Source organism: Antennarius striatus, chromosome 20 (genome assembly GCF_040054535.1).
Source record: "Antennarius striatus isolate MH-2024 chromosome 20, ASM4005453v1, whole genome shotgun sequence".
NCBI lineage: Eukaryota > Metazoa > Chordata > Actinopteri > Lophiiformes > Antennariidae > Antennarius > Antennarius striatus.
In genome coordinates, this window is record NC_090795.1 from 2,354,542 (window position 1) to 2,377,169 (window position 22,628).

Below are 22,628 nucleotides of genomic sequence, written 5' to 3' on the forward strand. Positions count from 1 at the left end.
TTTCCTCCACCATCCAGCTCCAGATAGGCAATTCAAGACAGTCTACCAGGAGGAAACAAAAAAATGTCCCTGGAGGCCATGTGACATCTCGTAGGAGGCAAATTATGACCCCTAGAAACGGTCCCAATGATTATCTGATTTTCATAAGAGTTTATAAACTGTGACTTTAACGATTTCAAGTAAAAAATCTTGAGTTTTAAAGGTTTCCATACAAAATCTGGAACGATATGTACTGAAAAAAAGTTTAGTTGTTGATTATAAAAGAATCAAAGCTTCTTTTTTTTTGACATTTTCTAAAAGCCGCAACATCATATAGCGGCGATCGGATCCCTTTCTGCTCCGGCAGCCACCTCCAGATATTTCTCTGTCTTTGTCTGCTGATTATTTTGACTCAGAAAAAAACTAAAATAAAAATAAGGAGCTCATTAGCTCCTCTGCTGTTTTATTTCTTTGGAAAGTTTGAAGGATTTTCTGGTAGAAGTTGTCAGACAAAAAGAAAAGTAGACGTCAGATCGTGTCTGGGTGAGTAAGAAGGAATATCGAACTGAAGTCATCAGATCCGTGACCGGATGAGAAAGATAAACCCACAAACTTTGGGGAACATGTGTGTGTTATCATGAAAAGATAAATTATCAATCCTTTAATCAGTCAAAATTAGTGATGTCAAGGCTACTTTGAGATCTCAAAGGAGCACACCTGGTCAGTTGTCGTGTCAGATGTGAGCAGAAAGTGATGTCTGGTCATCAAAGTACAAGAGAAATGACTTTGATGGACTTCACACGTGAAGGAGGTTTTAAAAAATGCCTCGATTTTTAAGATTGTGAGGTTGTGGTTTGGTTCCTTTGAGCTCACATGGACTGAGAATTAACTTCCAGCTGACAATAGATGAAAAATATTAAATTCAAATGAGTTTAAAAAAAAAAAAACAACTTTCTGTCTTCCTGGAATGATCCAGGGACTGAAAAGAGAGTTTAGAGGCCCCACGGTGACCTGAAATATTGCCTTCAAACAAATAAGTATGATTGCTGTGACATACAGGAGATGAGAAGCCCGCTAAATAAGACGGATGAGACGAACTTAATCCTCACGAGGGAAACAATGAGCAATGCAGTTTGTTTTTTTTCAGCACAGATCATGTCGACGCTGTATTTGCATTTGTCGGATGAATACGGACTCCTACCAGTCAGTCACAGTTTCTCTTTTTGTGTTCCAAGTAGAACGTCAGCATCGGAGAGAAACTTGGCAGTTCTTGAAATGAGCACTCCAACAAAAAGGCAACCGCCCAGCGTTTTGAGGCTGTGAAGGACATCTGTTGGTGACCTCAGACCTCACCAGCTGCAGCCGCCCTCATCCAAAGCCCTACTTCGCCCAAGTTTCTGCAGCACTTAATGTCTGGCAGTTTCCAATTTGGTGTTTAAAGAAAAGTGCATTTCACCCCTAGAATCTGACACTATTAGCATTAGAACGGAATAAAGCATATTGAAGAATAATATATGTGATGGTTAGTCAGTCAGAAGGGGATTGTGATTACAGGGCATCTGCCCCCACGCCAGATAAATCCTCCTGTTGTGTCGCAGGTGGTGGCGGCGGCTGATTACTCCGATCAGACTGATTAGGCTGCTGAAATGATCAGGTGGTGTTTCTGTTAAATAAAAAAAAAGCTGGAAGGGGTCAGAATGTCTTTGAGTCACAGAACTCCATCTCGCTCTCATTGGTTGTTTGTTTTTTTTTTGGAGGGCCGGGGTTTGGCTAGCTTGCGCGCTAGCTTCTGCCACCGTTTTATGAGTTTGCGCAAATGGGCTAATGCTGGCCGGTGTTGTAAAAACACACTGAGCGCAGTCCGTTTACAAAGAAGCTGATATCCAAAGAGCGCTACTTGATTTGATTGATGCGACCAACTGATGAGAGCAGCTGGGACGTCATGTGACAGCGACGGCGCCACGCTAAAACCGATCGTGCCTGAAAACGAAATGAAGGGGGGAAAAAAAACCACCCCGTCCTCGTCACTTCTGTCTTTACTTTGACAGAACCGCTGCTGGTTTCAGATTCTGTTTGTTCTGCAAGTGAAAGGATCGATAGAAATATTCTGACGTCTACCTGATGAATATGCAGCTGGAGCCAAAACCTGTCTGCCAATCAAGAGACTGTCCTCCCCCACCACCCTCCCCCCTCTCGTGGCGAGCATCAATGATGGGAGGTGCTTACTTCCTGAAAGACTTAAAACATTATAATAAAGAAGAAAAAACAACTTTATCAACGAGTTTCCATTTTTCCAGAAATTCTAAGGCAGCAATTTAACGATCATAGCACCACGCCGACGTTTGCAGAGATTTACTTCTAGTCGTGGTTACACAGAATACAGAGAATGAAATTGTTTTTTTCCCAGAATTTAAAAGTAGAATATTTACCGCTTTCTTCTCCAGAACATGGTATGAATCAGGATTCTTGTAAATGGGACGATTCCATTTGTAAGGCGACGTGTCAGAGGAGGTTGTTCCTTTACTACCTGAAGGGAGGGGGCGTCAGGTGATTGATAGGAATAAAGAGTGAAGACAACATTCAAGTCAGACACAATGAAACAATGATCAAACAGACGCCGACAAATTAGCGCTTCAAACAGTGTTTAGGACCAGATTATTTTCATCTATTGAAGTTGGTGTTCCATATTTCTGAGCGATGAATGGCAGCAAATTGTGGGGGTTTTTTGTGAAAAGGGGAAAATAAAAGCCTACCCCCCCCTTCCACCCCCAAACCCCCAACCCCCCCCCAACACAGTCCAGACAGCAGCGCGAGAAAGAATATAAAGAAGAGAAGCAATCTTCTCCATTAATGGAGTTTCTGATGAGATGAATGAGAGTAGCTCACCATAGAATTTATTTCTATTTTGGGGGAAACATGAAAGAAAGTTAATCTAAAAACATACAAAACAGTTCTTGAAGAAAGAAGTATGGGGTTGATGAGGGCACAACTAAGGTTTATTGGACCTTTTTCTTTTATTATTAAATGCTTTAATCGAGCAACGGCTGGAGATGCACAAAAAAAAGTCAAACTGGTTGTTTTCTGTTTCTTCATTTGTTGTAATCAATCAATAATAATATCTAGTGCAAACAGCACACAAACAGCATGTGAGGGACTCTTCCTGGACTCGCTGTGTTTCCTCCTCCTGCAGCATCAGATGGATTTCAAAGGACTTCTCATGATTTCCAGGGGAGCAGCATCACTGCAGCGCTCATGAGATAAAGAGAAGAGAAACCTGGAAACACCGGCAAGATTTCCTTTCAACTGTGTAAAGAGTTCAAGAAGTTGGTCATTGTTGTTGAGATCAATAGTGAGATCTTTAATGACCCCCAAAAAGAACAACACACACAAGTATATATAGCCTCACTGCCCTGCTTTAATGTTCTCTCCTGGTATCGCTGTCTTTCCACTGCTGTAAATAAATAGCTACAGGCAGATGGGACCTGGTCAAGGGTGTGTGTGTGTGTGTGTGTTTGTGTGTGTGTGTGTGTGGTAAGTAAACACACACAAACACTCAAACACACTCTCAAACACACAACAAGACTCTTTTCTTTACCAGCTGCAGAACAAATCAAATATTTTTTTATGAAATTTCAGATTAGCCAATTAAAATCCTTAGCTGTGTGAAACAGATGCATCATGGGACGACATTTTCACCTTTGTACAGGCAGACGTCTCACCCTGGAAGTGTGACGACTGTGTTTCCTTTCGAAAGTGTTTGTAAAAATCAAGAATGGACTGTCTAAAAAGTGTTTCAGTTCAACAACACATCATCAAAATGTGGCATCTGTCATTTTTTGGCCACTAGGGGGCAACACCAGGTATTCACAGTTCACATTTCGCAATATGTTTTTTCCATATAGAGTTACAACAATTAATATGATAACAAACAACTGACTATTTTAATCTAATATTTGCAATGCGTGCTTTTAGTCCTATCATTATTCTCTCTCGTCAGACAAAACTAGTCGCACAAAGATAAAAATATATGCTTGACTTGTCAGTGAGGACGCCAACCAGTAGTTTTTCACCTTTGCCGCTCCTTCTTGCTCAGTTGCTGTTCTAAATTAAGGAACCTGCCACAAAGCAGCATCAGTAATTTAAAAAGGGAAGAACTGCAGGCTTGCATGTGGTGTCCAAGATATAAAAAAAAAAAAAAAGCAGGGGGCGAGGAGGGCTGGCGTTTATTTTTAAATCTGAAGAAAGGAAAATTGCCCACCCCCCTACTCCTCCCTTACACCTACTTGGATCATAATATTTCACTTTTTCCTTCACCACGACTTGAACATTTCCAGAGGGTCTCAATGATACTTGACCACATGACGCACCGACAGATTTTTTTTTTTCTTTCCCCTCGGAGACACAGCTGTTTCAAGTCCCATCACAGCGCGTTTGAAAGGGAGGCGATTAAAGCGTCAACATCCCTGCTTTTACCCACTGACATCTTTAATGAGAAACATATTTCAACCCCACAGAAATGCCCTTTTTTTTTTTTTTTAACTTTCCACTGATTGCATTTAAATGGATCCCGTGAAGCGAGGAATGAAAAAAAACAGAAGATTTAAATTTGTTTTTTAAGACTGCCTTGTCACATGATTCAGGTTATTCAATTTCACACATACACGCGTCACCCATATTGAGCATATGTTTGATTTTATGACAACTTCTGCCTTTCTCCCTGCAAACATTATTGCATCGGGGTTTATGGGCTTTCCAAGGCAAACAACACTGTCAGTCCTTGTCATTTTCTCTGATTTACACCATTTCTAACTTCATAGCAGTGGTGAGCTGATGGTCGCCTCTCATCTGAGACCTCATCTGTCTCAAGGTTTCTTTTTGACATCTTAAGCCCTGGATAGCAGTGGAATAAAAGAGAGGCAGAGACTGGCAGGTAATGAGTAAGAATAAAGAAAATCAATGGTAAGTGCCAAATAGGAGTTGAAAGCGGTAAGTTTAAAGAGGTTGATGGCGAGAAGGGTAAAATTGACAAGTTAGCAACACCACAAAAGACCGACTTCATCATGTCTGGTGCATGGCTGACCTTCAGGTTTCAAAACATCCGTAAGTGTTGTTCTATCTCTGGACAACATGCAGGGAAAAAGGTCTAGGGGTCCAGGTTTTGGAAGGAGCCCATGTCTGCATGCTGTCCGAGATTCACTCAGATCAATCAGATTACCAGATGACCCCAGACACCATGCCTGAACATAAAAAAAAATAGCCTTGACCAAGTTGTTTTGTGTTGAATGGAAGAAAACACAGGTTTTCACCGTGTTGCCTGATTTCTATGTGTTTTATTCAGGCCTAAATGGTCTATTCTGTGATTCAGTTGTGTTTGTACTGCATCAAGTGAAACCTCAACACTTTGAAAAGACTTGAGATGCATTGATTGATTCAAACGGCTGAAGACTTGGCACTTGCTTGAGACCAAAGTTGGACCTCTCTTGCAAAAAAAATCTCAGGAACTTGTGGCGGAACTGACTCGGTTTGATTGGCTTACTTTTCAAACTTGACTTGGACTCGCCCCAAAAGTTTTTGAGATATGGCTTGAGACTTTCTTTGATAACCATTTCAAGTCTTGTACAAGCAGATTTCTAGTCTTTGAGAGTTGTTCCACAGCAAATTTTAAGTCTTGATGATGTTCAGGTGAAGTCTCAGACTCTTCCCTCAGGAATCCGTCAATTTAAATTCAGGCAAAGACCTAGAATGTTCCCTCATTGGTCACGTTAGTGTATTTAAAGTGTCTCCTTAAAGTTTTGCCATGTTTCTAAACCTCCCCTCTGACTCGTTTGTCGTTTTCTTTTGTTACATTTTTGTCACCTCTGCTTGTGGTCCCCACCATGTTTCAGCTAATGCTCTAATCTTCACGCACCCCCAACTGGCACGGAAAGAAAATAGACAAACAATACAAAGCTCCAGTGAATACTCAGAGATTTTTACATGATGTCAGCCATAGCCAAGTTTCCTTTGTGTGCTACTGCTATTCTATCAAGATTTAAAGAAAAGGATTAATGAATTGCAAATACCTAAGAAGCTCAAGGTGGACCTTGGGTCAATTTGTCCAATGAGGGAACAGGAGGAGACGGCGCTGTCTTGTTTCATGGACTGAGTGGTTTTTAAACACACACATACTGTATCTGGACCTTGAGACCACCCGTCCAGTGTTATTACAGACCAGGTCTAACACCAACGCGGCACACACACGTTTTGCTGACTCTCCAGGGGAGATCGGGCAAGCATAACCTAACGGATGGTTCTGACAGGAAGTTACATGAACTTTTACCACGGTTGTCTGTGTCAGTGCATCTCTGATGTGACTGGCAGTGGTATATAGGCCTGTCATGTAAAAGACGATAAGGAAGGTGAAGGATCTTAACGAGTCTGGAACACTTTGAACGTTTTATGCAACTATTTTATAAGGAAAGACCATATACTTGCGTCTTTACTTGAGCTTAGAGCGACCACTTTAGCTGTCTCGTATATTTTTTGCTGGGTGGGAGGAAACCCACACATGTACAGTGAGAACACACAAGCGCCACGCTAAGAATCATGTGTTTACATTTGAAACCTCTAACTTTCAGGCATGTGCACAGCCGACTTTCAAATTGTAACTGTGCTTTCAATGTGAATATTTCTGTGACTAATAGCTTCGTCCTGCTTCAAGAACCTGTCCAATCATTAAAAAAACTCTGAAAAGACATGCAGCATCTACTGAAACCAAAAATAAAAAATTGTCTAAGTTGACCCGGAGAGGAAATAAAAACTAATGAAGTCACACTATAGTACATCTGATTGTGAGGTATAACAGATAACATAGTGTGAGATGTTTTGACACCTGTTTTTGTTACAGAAGAAAACAGCCAGTCCAAAAACTCCAGCACTGACAAAGTTATAAAAATCCAAGTACATTTCACCCCCTCTCCTTCACTATAGTAGTACAAGTTTCCAAAAGGCTGCAATTAGAGTTGTCGTTTTTGACAATTCTAATTGTTAGCACAGTTGGAGGCCTACCTGTGTGTAGGTGTGTGTCAGGGAAAAAGGCCACTGGGCGTACGGTGTATTTTGCATGCTTCAGTAAAACACCACTAACAGAGTGTGGCACCTTAAATAGTCTCATTTCCTTCAGCTCCGCTTGTGCATGAAACCCCAGGGATATTGTTTATAAGACCTTCCAAAAATAAAGACCAGTCTCCAGCTTTCACGCTCGCATTGTCCCAAACTGTGGGCCTGTCTATCCTCTCTGAATCGGAGTCGAATGTTGGCGTCGCAGAGAGCTTTTCAAGTGTCGTTGCCTAGGTGAACGTCAGGGGAGGAAGGTTTGCCGAAGCAGAGCTATTTGACATCTCGTTTTTCTTCCATGGACCCTGACAAATGCTCGTTCATCTTTGCTTTATGCATTATTTTGAAATACTTTATATTTATAGCGGTGTGCATGAATGAATGTTACTTCTTATGAGGGTTTGTGGCACAGATTTTATCCTGAATGAGCTTTTTTCTTGGAAAAATCCAAATACTGGGGGAAAAAAAACACAAAGCAATGCAAAATTACTAAAAAGAGTTCCACAACGACAACAAAGAGACCCAGCGCAATTACAACAAGATACGATATTACTGCAAGGCAAAGCAAGACGTCTACAAAGACAGACGAAATTACCATCGAGGGACACAGAACGACCCTGGAAAAGACACAAAGACGACAGAGAAAGACGAAACAAACTCTTAGAGAAAAAGGGGCACAACATGACCATAAAGCGATAACATATTGCAGACACAAAACAACCACTAAGAGACTCGGTAGGAGCAGAAAACACAAAAAATCCCTACATACGGATTCAAATGCACTACAAAGTGACACAAAATGGCTCCAAAGATGTAATTTAGTAAAGATACAAAGACTAAAACCACAAGGTAGACAAAACCACCGTGAAGAGAGGAAAATTACCTCAAAAAGAGGCGCAAAACAACCGCCAAAAGACACAAAATGACTACAAAGATCAGCAAAACCTGCAGGAACAGAGACACAACATGACCAAGAGATTTAATATCACCACAGAGACTCAAAATCAACACAAAAACACCAAGACTATCTACGAAGTCAACATCACTCCAACGATGCCAATGACTAAAGATACAAACACCGAACCACGAGGGACACAAAAGTGACTTTAGTGTCTCTTTATAGTTGTCATAATCCATCTCTGGTAACAACATGCGGAGACTGAGAGTGAATTTCACGAATCCTACACAGATATCACCCTCGCTTCCCAGAAGTCTTTCTGTGTCTCCATAGCTGCGAGCGAGCCTGCAGCTCTCACCTTGGCTGCTCGCTCCGTTTGCTTGTTAATACCCCTCCTGGGACGCCACCTCCCCTTACCTCCCCCACCACCACACCACCCCTTACCGCCCCCTTTCCCTTCCTTTGGACCAGGTGATTAGGAACTTACAGAAGTTCGTCATTCTCTTTGCGCGTTCCACTCATTCCCGCACCGCTATGCATCAAGGGAAATGACGGTAATCCACGGGCGAGGTGAACAATGGAAAAAAATGGAGGGGAACGGGAGGCGGGTGTGATTCATCATGGGGCTCCTCTCGTTTTTGCAGGAGCGTGCCTCGCACAGCTGTTTGAAATGGCACCCCTCGCCTGTAGACTTTGGGGAAGGGCGCTTTATGAAGATGCATGAGTCGGAAAACAGACTATTAAAGTTAGTGAGAGTTCATTAACCTTGTAAAAGTAGGCTCCTGCTCCCATAAGGTGCCATATTTCAGGATTTTATCCATCATTTTTTATCATAAGTGCTCTTGGTGGCCTGATAGTTCATTTCACATGTGACAAGCATTAAATGAGACAATAGGAGCAGGAGCGACGCACACGTGGCTTCGACTAATGACTGATTTTGTGGCCTGTTATCAAAGAGGAAATAAACTTCCCACCCCAGCAGCTCGTTTGGTTTTCAGCACTTACCTCTCAATGCCTTTTTTCTGTTTGTGCACTCAATCTTAGCAACACCACAAGCTGAGTCTGAATTAGGAGAACACAGAAGGTAATCGTCATCAAGCACGTCGGCGCCAAGCGAACACGCCTAATCATGGACAACTCAGAGGGGGGTCCCCGCGCTAAGCGACGTGGTGCTATCGGTCCATGATGGAAGGAGCTTGGAGAAGAAATGGGAGCCATGAGCGAACCAGCATGGCGGGTCTGACTTGAAGACAGAGTGATTATGGTTTCTCTACCATCTGGTAAAGTCATCTGCTCTCTCTCGTCACCATACCAGGTTCTTATAACCATCATCATTACCACCCTGACTGCTGGATGTTCCCCACTGGGCTGCCTCTACTTCTGGTTTTATCTTCATATCACTGGCATCGCTTTAGAAATATAGCATGTTCTGAAAATAAAGACACGGACCGTAAAGTCTGGAACACATGTTCGGGTTTTTTTTGACAATTTGTCCAGCTTTGCCACCAGGACAGGATAAACTCCATCAAACTCTTGTGCTGGAAAAATCAACAGATTACGAGCAGAAAAAGTTTCAAACTCAGCCTCGCTGTTAAAGAAAATTAATTCTGCTGCTCAGGATTCGGGTAAAGCTTCCTCCCATTGGGAACGGCATCCACACCGGCAGCCAGGAGAGGTGGATGATGGTCAACTTGATGGATAAAGTCGAAGACGTCTGCTGTGCTTTTCGCTCAACTCGATTCCGTGCAGCTTCTTCTTCCCAGAACTCCCACTGAAGCTGAACAGCCGGAAGCTGCTTCTATCTGGGGAGGGGGGAAGGCAGAGGTTGACCATCCAGAGGTGACCCCAACCAGCAAGCTGGTAAATACAGATATAACAGACGCACACCAAGTCGGGGGTTTATTTGTTGGTTTGTGCGTCTGTTTCTCAGCAGGATTACACAAAAACTACTCGACTGATTTTGATGAGACTTGGGGGGGGGGGGGGATTTCTAGAAAATGAACATTTTAATTTTAGATTGGATTCAGATGAAGCTTCGGAAAAACAAATGTTGAAACTCTTCTTTTTTTTTAACATGAGTAGAAACGTCTCACAGAAAGAACCATTGAAATTTAGAGTAGATCTGGATAAAGGGTTGCATCATTTTTTTCACATTTCACATGGTTTGCATAAATTAAAAAAAATTATGAAAGGTAGCCATATATTAAATGTGTGCTCATTTGATTTGTATTTATACATCATGTAACATGAAAAGACTCGCAAACCGCAACGCAAACGATTATTATCGTCATGATTTCTCCACTGCGTTTTGGAAAGTAGTTTCAAATTGATTTCAAAAGGTTGGCGATGCTGCCAAAAATGTCCACTTGATTCAATATATACATATACAGTATATATATAAAAGAAATCTTTTTTGGCAGAAATCATTTGGAAAACTTCAGATCCAAAAAAGAGCAGCTTTCAGGAATAAAAGCGCTGCTGCTCATAGTTTCCACTTACTTCCTTTGAACTGGTGGAAAACTCTCATTATCCAGAACTTTTCTTCTGCTCCACTGTGTTAGCAGACGGATTTCATGGGCGATCCAGACACGCTTGCACAAACATCATCAAGGCTGTTTATAATATGGAAAAGTCCACTCTATTCCCTTAAATCATTTAAAGTTGCTTTTGCAGTTACCGGAGTGCTTTCCCCCAGGAGATGGAGTGATGTTTGTTTTAGTCCTCAGCGTTCACGACTTAGATCTCCGCTTACCTCGCCAAAGCTCCACGCCAGCTCATTATGCACATCCCTTGCACTCATTTGCGTGAAATCAGGAGATGAGAGGAATTAGTTCCTGTCTCTTTTACCCCCCTCCTTCATCCTCCTCTTCATCTCCGTGTAGGAGTGCAGATGCGGTGGGTCCTTTGAGGGCCCATCTGTTGTGCTGTCGTAGCTTTTGGCCCCAGCCGGTGTCTGACTGGGGGCCAGATGATTAGGCCGTCGTCCAAGGCAATCCACCCAGGTAAGTCACGGCTCCATTGCCCCGGACGGCCGTATCAAGGAGAGGCAGGAGACGGATGTTAGACCAAAGACATCATGCAAATTCCCAAGTGGAGCTAAAACCCCCGCCCAAAAGAAAAAGCTTTCACACGGATATGTTCAAGCTGATGATGTGAAAACCCTGGAGGTGAAGCATCCCTGTCAGGAAAGAAGATATTTCAACCTCGGTAATGCGAGAGAAACATGAGGGAGAAACAAAACCCACGACAGCAAAGAGGAAACTTTTCGTCCGTTTGCTCGACAAAGGGAACGAAAACGTGAAAAACAATATTAATGCCCTCTTTTATTGCGTTGCACTGTTTCATTCTTTCTCTTCCAGCTGTGGCCAACAGACACATTAGTAACCAGAGGACCATTATTCATCTTCATAAGTGCTAAATAGCCAAATGACAGCCTGTTTAGAATAACAAATGAATGGGGATGCACAGAGAATTACCAAACCCAACCAACCTCGCTGCTGCAGTGAGAGAAGATCCTCTAAAAGCCGTGGTTGGTTTAGTTTGAAGCATCTTAGATTGAAGAACGAGGCGCTTCCGACTTCTTACAAACAAACTAATTATTTTCTCCATTGTCCGATCAATGGTGCGCTCCAGAAAATAGTGATAAATGGTATTAATGTTACCCAAGAGCCTAAAGTCGCACAGTCGCTGCGTTCTGTCCGATCAACAGTCCACCTCTGAGGTTTATTAGCAAAACAAGACAGTTATTAAAATGTGAACATTGTAGAAACTCACAAGTCCATCAATATAACAGGTTTAATTTAACAAAAGAGATTTACGTCAAAACAGTGGAAGACATTCACTTAGCTAAAACACGGTAAAGGCGTATATAGTCTAGTTCAGGACACCATCGTCTAAACTGGACTATGGTATGATTTCTCATATCATCATCACCTCATCGTCTCATTGAACTGATGATTGCCTCCATTTGTTAAAAACCACAAAATCTGATTCCCATAACTTAATATTGCGTCTTCAGCAAGCTTTAAACAAACTATTCTCTGACTTAGAAACTTTTAGGTGCTTTCGATCGCCAGGTCCAAGACTGCAAACCCCTACCTACACGTGTCTCTTTGTTGGTTGGATTGATGGGAGGACTATGCAAAAATTATGGGATGGATTTCCACAGTATTTGGTGGAGAGATGGGTCACAGTCCAGGAAAGAACCCATTGACCCTTGGTTTCGAAGGGCGGACAGGCAGACGGACATTTGCATGGTTGTTCAGCCCTGTTGGAGGTATTTACCCCAATGAGTGCCATTGTAAATTCATTGTAATAGTCATGTTGCAAGTGCTGCAAGCATGGAAATCCTACTGTATTAGAAAGAATAAGAAGCTTGGAGGACTTGCTGTTTCTTTGAATCTATTTTTTAAAGTTTTCCTCATTCTAGAAGACAACATACGGTGCATCGCTTCAAAACACTAATAGCTTATTGAATGAGTTTGTGAGTGTTGATGAAATTAATGCATTCATTCTCTATTTCCTCCTTCATCCCCATCTGTTGGCATGTCAACTGGGACTCTATGCCCCCTCTTCCTACACTTGGCCCTCAGATGTCCACCAAATCAGACATGCCCAGATGGCAGATACCCAAAACCCAATCGTCGCCGGGAGCATGCTCAACCTCGCCGTAATCCTGTCGACACGCAGCAGCTTCAACCTGAGGTGCTTCCAGAACGCCGAGCTCCTCCAGGAGTGGAGGTGAGAAAGGCCAGCCTCCCCACAGAGCGACCCCATTTCACCTGATTGTTTCCTCAATCCCTTTCCGCCCTCGGGGCTCAGGAGAGAGGGCGACCATCAGTGAGGGTCAGGATGAAGAATGACTACTAAAAGCTGACTCAAAAGCAGACCTGTTTTTCAGTTCACCTCACTCTTTATAGTCCCAAAGGGTCTCCCTTTGGAACTGTTACTCATGTTGTTGTTGCAAAAAGTCCCCGCAAGATAGAAAATGTCCCACAATGATCTTTATCGAGGATCAAGGTATGTTTTCCTCATCGTGCAACACCTGGCTGGTAATCGGAATGAAAGTTTGGAGTTTGATAAAGTTAAAATGAATAAAATTCAAAATTTGCCTTGTTGAATCTTAACAGCAGAATATGGTTCAAATATTTCCCGTCAAATGAATCAAATGTCTCAGAAATGTTTGAAATGCTTGACGTAGGAGACCCCCGACATGCCTGCTATCCCTCCAACCGAGCAGTTGTTTATATCTTCACCTGCATAAATACATTTGTGGTAATACCCTTGAATTTTCTATTCTCCATGCCCTCCTTTAGACGAAGGGTTCGAGCGTAATCGCGGGCTGCGATTACGCTCGGATCAGAGATTGCCACCTTCGTCATCTTTCCTCAGCTTAAGCACATTTACTGTCAGATAATGTAAATGATAAGTCACGGGTAAACATCCTGGTTTACAGTGATTTCTGGAGCATTTTATCCTTTCTCGACTTAAAGAAGAGGGGGTGGAATATTTTTTCTTTTATGGCTTTTTGTGTGCATTTGCTGTCTGTGCAGAAAGTGTGATCCCGTATTGTCTGTGAATGCAACGTCTTTCCACTGTGACCTGATTTGGCACCACCCCTGTTGATGAGAGCCCCCCGGAACACAAAGGAGGTGAATTCTGGTGCTTTTGGAGGGTTCTCTTTGTTCAGCCAGTGGGAGTCTGATTTGCCTCAGGAAAAGAAAAAGGGAAGCGGTGCAAGGAGAACGAGGACCTATTTTGATTGCTCTTATTGCGATGCATAATCTGCAAACAGAGCCCGCGGGAATTGAGGAGGTCAGGCAGCCTGATCAATGAACAAAACAAACACGCTGAATATGTATGAGAAGCATCCTTCCGCGAAGCATTTATTTCCTACTTTAGTTCCAGGTTGAATGGCACATTTGATGCCCTGCCCTGGCACAAGTCCCGCTGCCTTTGCAAATGACTTGTTTTGCTAAGATATGGAGGATAGCAGGAATCTCAACACCCACAACACCCTTCCTGATCCTTTACTGTAGCTGGAGCATCTCCTACCGATTGAAGTCACCATGAAAATGACATCATACCGTTATTTGAGACTATGTGAAGCTTGTTGCATCTCTATTAAGGTCCAAGAACCTTTAAAAGCTAGCACTTTGCTAAGCCCATTTATAAAGCTCCTTCCTAGAGTGACAGACCCAATAAAGACCAAACAAAAGTGACTCTCAAGAGGCCGCTGAACTACTTCAAGTGCCCACAGAAGTTTATTCAGTCAGAGTTCACAAGCCACAACCTCAAAAGCCCACATTTTTATATGTTTCACCTTGGAGCAGAGGCCAGATCAACCCAGCAGCAGGCCCAAGGCAAGAATCAGATGTGGACCCCTCAAACACACGTCATAACCCCTCCTCCCCGACCCGTTGAATCGAGATTCAACGATTCAGACTTCTATCCCTGGATTCCACCCTGCCCGAGGTGTTCTGCATGTGATTAACTACAATTTAGTTGAAGGATGGACCTCATGAAGGCGAACTATCATTAATCATTGAAGGTTTATAGAGTCTTGATTATCTATGTGAGGTGTGTGTGGATATTTAATGAGCAGCTTTTGGAGAGAAACCAGGTGGAGGGAAATTTATGAGGTGGTCGAGTTAAGTTCAATCTGGCCCAATCAGGTTTGAAATGTTCAGATTCCGTGTGATTTGTGCTGTTTACACCCAAATGAATGAGGTGAGGCAGAGCCAGCGGAATCTGGGCTCCTGATTGGATGGAGGGATGAGAGTTAGTTCAAGTGGATTAAAAAAGAACTCACCATGTTGAACATTTTGGTTTCATTTGTCCAGATTTCTGCATTAACTCCGGTACACTGGAGATGAATAAACACATGGCTGTGGTAAAAAAAAATAAAGTCTTTAAATCTTTAAACGAATCTTTCCAGAAAAAGTTTATTTTTAAAGCCACCACATGTCGATATCAGTTTTTACTACATTTGATTCCAAGATTCCAGGAAGTTTTTAAATGACTATCTGTTATAATTCTTAATTCTAGGAGTGGATACGTCTTCCGTGTGTCGTGTATGTGAAATTTTATGACATTGAATTTATAAGAAAGGGGCAGGAATCTGATAAAAAAAAACCTAGACAGGAGAAATCCCTGTTAGTTTTAATCAACCACAATAAACCTGTAAGAAACATTTAAAATATAACATCATTTTAATGGAAAACACCCCGAAGCTTTCCCCTCACCGCCTCTTCCTGCACACCTTTGTCCTGTACGTATCCTTTGGACAGTGCCTCGGGCCTTTTAGTAAACTAATTATTTTTTTCATCGTTTAACGTCCCGTCGCACTTGTACTGAGGACGATAAGTCACCTGCAACCCCTCTGGTTTCCTTCTGGATGCCAATGGGCAGCGGAAATCATAGCAGTATCCAATAAAACAGAGCTGTATAGGAGATTCTGTATGTGTATGCTCGCAGCATCTGATGGCCTGTTTGTTGGGGTTTGTATGTACTGTGTATACAACCTAACTCCTATTATTATTCCTACATTCTTTTCTTATGAAAAGCTCTGCCATCTGCTGCGTAAGCCCGCATTGGAGACAAAAAAAAAAAGTAAAACAGAGACAATCTGTCTCTGCGAATGACCTTCCAACTATTCCTCCAGTTTAATGAGCTATTGTGTGTCTGTGCAATGTTGTTTTTTTTTATCTATCCAGTAGATACAGTTTTATTCTGACTCCTTCTAAACTTTGCAAAAGGAAAAGATTTGTAGAATCTAGGCTGTTACAAGGGAAGAGTTTACCTTTACTGTTTTTTACCTTTACTGTCTGTGATGTAAAACGTAAGACAGGTGAGTTTGTGCCAACCGCAGCTTCAGCCTGAGATGAGTTACCCAACAGAACTTTGAGGATTCCGATATAAGGCATTCTGTTCTATGTGAACAGAATGCTCAATCAGCTCGATTAGTAAAGTAAACTGTTTGACAGGAACCGATCGGTTCTGAGATTAAACGTGATCGGTCAGTCGGCTCGGACTTTGCCAGAGAGAATCTACAAAACCGACTGTGGCAATTCTGTCTTATATACTGTAGTCTCTTAATGCAACTTCAAAACCAAGCCAACCAATCACATGACCTCCCTTCTTGAAACACGTCTGAAACAGGTTCATTTGTTTCCTGCAAGGTGTCAATCCATCTGCTTATACTGATAAGACAAGACAAGACAAGACAAGGCAGGGCAGGGCAGGGCAGGGCAGGGCAGGGCAGGGCAGGGCAGGGCAGGGCAGGACAGGACAGGACAGGACAGGACAGGACAGGACAGGACAGGACAGGACAGGACAGGACAGGACAGGACAGGACAGGACAGGACAAGACAAGACAAGACAAGACAGGACAAGACAAGATAATAATTTTATTTATCCCACAGTGGGGAAATTTACGATATGTCAATATTATACAATAAATGATAATGTCAATGACTACAACAGAACCACTAATTGGACTCAGTGAAAACTATTACATTTGCAGGCTCCAATACAGGTTCCAATGTTACAAACTCTCCAGAAACTAATTTATCGGAAAGAGTTTTTATCTCCTGTCATCCCACCAGGTTAGAGGTTTTGTCAGCGGGGGGTAGCCGAAGGGGATCCGATTAATCCCACTCCTTCTCGCTCTTTAAGTATGATGGACTTATCTGCACCTTCGCCAACACTTTCAAACTTTGATATTCATCCAAGCCGCTAAGGGTGTTGATCTTCCTCCGGTGGATCTCCACATCCACAAATCTACCGCCTGGAGTAACTTTTCATTAATCAGAGAATGTGTGGGTTTAATTGCAGCGTATGGTCACTGGATGTAAATTGTAGAAAAGTAGAAAATAATGTGGTTGAAGAGATTTTAAATAAGTCAGACGGAATGTTCCAAAGCCTTCAGAACCGTTGTAGGAAATGTGCTCTCGTCTTCAAGTCTAGCTCATTTCTTTCTTCCGAAGACCAATTTTGGAAACTGTGCCAACAGCCACTCTTTGAAAAGTTCCATTAGGGTAAAAATGAGAAAATAAAATCTGAGAATGAACTTTTAGATTTATATTTCTACCGATAAATCTGGCGAACTCTAGTCAGAACACGCAAGAACCCAACGGTACGGTCATTACAAACAAGGTCTGACACTTCTGGAGGACTTATTCAGAGCAAAGTTGACCTGACTTTGAATGAATGCATGAAGACATTCAAGCGGAGCTCATCCAAAGGTTAACGTCGACCACGTTCGGCCCGCGAGGCAGCTGCTTGTTTTGGGAGGGGGTAGACAAAGTGTCAGAGTGCATCATGTCCAAGGTTCCTGGGGAGGGGAGATACATCAGACGTCCAACAGTAATGACCTGTAATTACGGAGCTGATTAGTGGAACTAATGACCCAATAAATGATCCTTCTTTCATATCTCAATGTCTTTGCGACGAGGCTGGAGTGGGAGATAGGGAACAAAAAAAAGAAAAAAGTGTAGCCGTGGCGACCACTCACTCCCGTTAACCTAATTATCATCCATGCAGGTGAGTAAGCGATGATGGAGGATACCGGGGCAGTGTTGGAGGTGTTTGCAAGATCTCAGGTGACAGCTGTGTCCTCCCCCTCCCTTCATTGTAGTTGTTTTTTTTTTATATCTTACAATTTGCACGAGAGGAAGCTTTTGTGACAAAGCTCCTCTCGGGGGACAAACACATTTTATAACCTTGTTAGCACCTTTTTGCACCTCCCCTCCCATTTAAGAAGGAGATTTCTGCATCGCAACAAACAGACAGTCCTTCTCTCTGTATTCAGGAGAGAGTGCTGCGAGCCGCGGAGTAATGGGTAGATTGGGGCACATCAGAAGGGGAATAACAGTGGTGATTATCTTCTCTACCTCCTTGAAGTAATAGATGAAAGCCTCGCCATCATGTAATGGGCTACTTAAGTCTGTCAAGACGGGAGAAATTCTTACCCCATTCTTATTTGCCTGACTCCTCTCGCCCCGTCTTTTGTGGTTAAACGTGCTTTGTCTGAATGCCCTGATGAATTGCACCGAGCCCGTCGTCCTCCTTCTTCCCTGACATGATAATAAAAAAACCCACACACACACACACACACGCACACACTACGTGTGTTGTGCTTTTAGACCCCTTCAGGCTAAATCCCTACAATCAAGAGTCATTTATGATGTGACAAATCCAGGCGCTTTAAAGTGCAGGACTAATCACACCGTTATCCATACGTTACCGTTGAGCCAGAAGAGAAGGACGAACCCCGAGGTGAGGGGGAGTAGGACGAGAGGCAGGGAGATCGTAAAGTTGATGTTTTTTGCCCATGATCGTATCACTTAGCCTTCGCTAGCTGCCGCTGTAGGAGTTGTTCAGCTGTTTTTTGAAGGGAACAGGCTTGTTAGCATCAAACTAAAGCATGGGATCTTCTTTAAAGTTGACTAGTAATGATTTAATCTGAATTAACCACCACCTATCCACACCGTATTCCTAACCGCGATATCTTAGCATAATTAGGTAAAATCCTTATATCACTTTTTTCCCACGAGATGTGGAAACATCCTGAAGAAGCTTTTCCTGGAGAGAACAACCTGCATGTCACAGAATCAGCTTTGCAGAGCAGATAAAACTATCTAAATGCAAATAAACAGCACCGCTGTGTCACGATCGATTCAGGCTTCATCCTGCAGGACACATTTTTCAAATCAAAAATGCAGTACGCGACTCGGATGCCGCTCCTCCATCATCGTTCGCCGCTGAGCCCCCACGCTCGGTTAGACAAAACTTGTCATCCTTTTATTATCTCTGGAGGGGGGGAGTTTTAAACCAGTAGAAGGTGTTATAGGCCCCAACATTTAACCTGTTTGATAGCCAAGATAAGATAACGCACATGTGTCAAACTCAAGGCCCGGGGGCCAAATGTGGCCCACTACGTCATTTTATGTGGCCCACGAGAGCAGAAAAGGTCAGAGTGTCTAAAGTGTGCTTTGAGGAAAAACTACATTTCCCATAATGCAATAATCAAGCCCATTTTAACTCGGACAAAAATGTTTTGAGCAAAGTTAATGTCCTAACTTGTGTTTGATGTTATTTTTCTTTATTCGCTTGGATAGTTTGATCCTTGATTGATTACATTACATTTATTTGACATTACATTGAGTTACATTTAGTTACATTTATAAGGTACATGTGGCCCTTTGTGGACGGCCCCTGGTCTAACGCTAGTCTCTTAGCAGCGTGAGTAAAACCAATTGTGACGACGCATTCTCCTTTCAGGTTCCAGTTAGCTTTAGGAGCCCAAACGAGACCAAAAGCGTATTTACACCAATTAAATGAAGGAGAAAAAGGGTTCAAAAATACATTTGAGTTGAGGGTTGAGAAAAAAGAAATGCACAGACTCGAACTGGGAGGGAAACTAACGTAACAGGCAGCGGTTTTTTTTAGCTTTGTCTCTGCCTCACAATGGCCTCCTGCATCCGAAGGAGGGAGTTCATCAGCGAGTGAAGGCATTAATTACCTGAATCCAGGCAGCTGGCACGGCACTTTTCAGAATTTCACCCTCTTTCAACCTACATGTGGAAGACTAGACGAGATTTCCAAGCGAACCGGGCAGGGAGCAATTTGATGTAGCCTATAAAAACCATTATTCTCTACATGGCGGACAGAATTGCGCGCTGATATGATTGAAAGGAGGTAATGGTGCCTCTTTCAACAATAACAGTTCCCAGTTTATTTTGGCTAAATTACCTTTTAGCAACGCAACAAAGTAAATTTCCCTTGTTGCGCTGCAGAGGGGCAATTCTCAGATGTTGCGCATGATATTTATGCATTACTTCCGACTTCAACTCTTGTTCATAAGAATTTGATTGCTACTTATTGCTTTTCTGCTTATGAGTTCTGGCTCAATTGGTTTTGCAGCGTTGCGTAAAGTTTGTCTTTCAAAAGAGCGTTAAAGCTTTCTGTCCTTTTTAGGTGAGGAAAAAAAATTGTGATGTGATTTAATTCAGGATTTCCTCACTGGAATCTGACTGGGAAACCAAACAAAACACCAGGTAATAACTGTATTAGTGCTAAAATCAATCCCTCCGCCTGCTGGATGTACCTACAAATTAGAGAAGCAGACAATCCCTGCAGTTCCTGCACCGTGCCGCATGTTTCCGCGTGAAATAAATCCGCCGTTTGGATCCACCGCCGTGCTTCCGTCGCAGCGTGCTGTGCAACCAATCAATACCCAGCCTGAGACTGAACAGGCTCCAGCAGAACCAATCACGCGGCAGCAGTTAAGTAGCTTCAGCGGGGAGGAAGATGAGGGTTTGGGATCTCAGCCCATGATTGCTTTTCATTGGTCGAAACTTTCCAGAAAGAAGTTTACAGGATTTTTTTTTTTTTTTAATTTCTAAGAAATAATATTTTGCGTAATAAAAAAATAAAATAAACGTCTTTGCAAATGTAGCAGCCAGCTAAACAAATGCTAATCTGACATGTTCAATATCCAAGTATAACAGATGCCAAAGCAAATAAAAATAAAGATTTTCACTCAGGAAACGCATTCATTGCTAATGCTAAATGCTAATCCTTGAATTACAGGGAACACATATTTTCCTCCTGTATATCTGAGGAAGCCAACAGCCCTCTGGCTTCTTTGTGGTTGGCGTTGAAATTCAGTGAACAGGCAGAGTATTATTTTGGACAGTGTGATATTTCCTAGCCTGAGAGTGTCAGAGATCACACGGACCGTGTGTTTTTCAGCACGTGTTCACGCCGAGGCGGCGGGAGGTGATGAAAGAGGTTGACCCGCTGAGGCGAGGACACGGTAACGGAGGGAGAACCGGGAGACTGTGGAGAGGTGACGATATATACGGGCGGACGGAAGAGAGGATTAATCAGATGGTCACAAAGAGAATCAAGAAGGCCTCATGAGGGAGAATGAGATCGCAAAATTCCAATAAAAAATGTCTCTAAACCCCGACGCCCAAGCGTGAATTCAGTCTCTGGGATTTTCGGATACGTCTTGAAAACAAGTCTTTTACTTTGGCGGGGTTGTGCAGGAAGTGTGGCGACGTTGGAGTTTCTGATGACAAAAAAACGCTTCCGAAAACAAGGTTAATTTAAAATAAAAGTTTTTTTTTTTAATAGCAGAAAGGCTGTTAGCTGTTGCATGAGTGGTGAATACGTTGAAAAACTTGTTAAAGAATGTTAAAGAAAGTGGAAGAAAAATAATTGAATTCTCTTTCTTCCAAATTTCCCTCTACATAATGAATCGTTTCCTGACTGGCGCCCCATTTTTTACACCGTCCATCCAGTAGTTTATGGATAATAAACCAACCCACAAACAAATAAACAAACATGGTTGACAACAAAAAAAACAACAACACTCTTTAATGAGGTAATAGCCTCAGACGATGAAGTAAGTAAAGGAATCCACCGTTATTCGGGTATATGAAGTCACTTCTGCGATACACCCTTGGAAAAAATGCAGTGAAAGTACTACAGCGGAACAAATAGTGTGACTAATTAAAAAGAGTAAATTAATACTAATGAAGTTTCTCCCTACGCCCTGCAGACTCTCTGCTGAGACAGTGGCTTTCTGGACGGGGCTGAAGAGCGACGAGCCGAATGAGCGTTAAGCGCAGGTGAAAGACTAACCCGGTCTCAAGCGAGGCAGGAATCAGTTTTTTACTAGCAGCCAGTGTTCTCCCAATTTCCAGTAATCAAAGCTCCGCAAATTACGGCGAACCCCAGAGATAAACCGTTTTGGAACCTCGCCATGGATCAAATGGGCAATCTCGATTCAAGCCATCGACAAAATTAGCCAGCCAGTTTCAGGCACTTTTATTTTAGGATGGAAGGAGGGAGGGAAGGAGGGAGGTGGGGGTTTATTTATTTTTTTGTTCTTTCTTCACCTGGAGAGAGAGAAGTCGAAGCGTTTGCTAAGACGCGCTGATCGATTGATAATAAGAATATGGCCCAAGCATGGCAGCGGTTCCATTATTATGATTCCTTTATAGCGGCCCTCCAGCAGACAGTCACATGGATTTATCCGCAGCCAGATGAGAGGATTAGTTTATTGATTACAAACATGATTAAATGTAATGAGAGCTTCTAGCAAAGGGGGATGGGGGGTGGGGGGGGCAGAACGATGATGTCATCTGAGTCACGAAGCATTGGTAGCTGATAGGATGTTAAATTGCTGTACTTTAGTTCTCTACGATTTTCACTTTCTCCTTTTTATTGCAATTTGAAACCAATAACTCTGAAATGTTAGATCCATAAAAATACCGCCGCCTACTTATTTCTTTACAGTATATCGGCGCCGACTGTAGTCGCGTTAAGCAGTAAATATTTTTATCTTCACATACGAAGATGAAAATCGCAGTTTACTGCAAAGGCAGCAACTCTAAGCCAATCATCTAGAAATAAAACGAACGGACTACAATCTGTGTTTTCTTTTAGATAGATAGATAGATAGATAGATAGATAGATAGATAGATAGATAGATAGATAGATAGATAGATAGATAGATAGATAGATAGATAGATAGATAGATAGATAGATAGATAGATAGATAGATAGATAGATAGATAGATAGATAGATAGATAGATAGATAGATAGATAGATAGATAGATAGACTTTCTTTATACCAGACTG

The 22,628-nt window shown here is 42.4% G+C and overlaps 1 protein-coding gene across 1 annotated transcript in view; it reads right to left on the reverse strand.

Moving 5' to 3' along the window:
• Positions 1 to 22,628, reverse strand: part of LOC137614164 (melanocortin receptor 4-like) — a 163,833-nt gene that overhangs the window by 18,192 nt on the left and 123,013 nt on the right. The window contains exon 5 of the mRNA XM_068343775.1: positions 2,409 to 2,506. The gene's annotated coding sequence lies outside the window, so the exon portion shown is untranslated. The remainder of the gene's footprint in view (positions 1 to 2,408; positions 2,507 to 22,628) is intronic.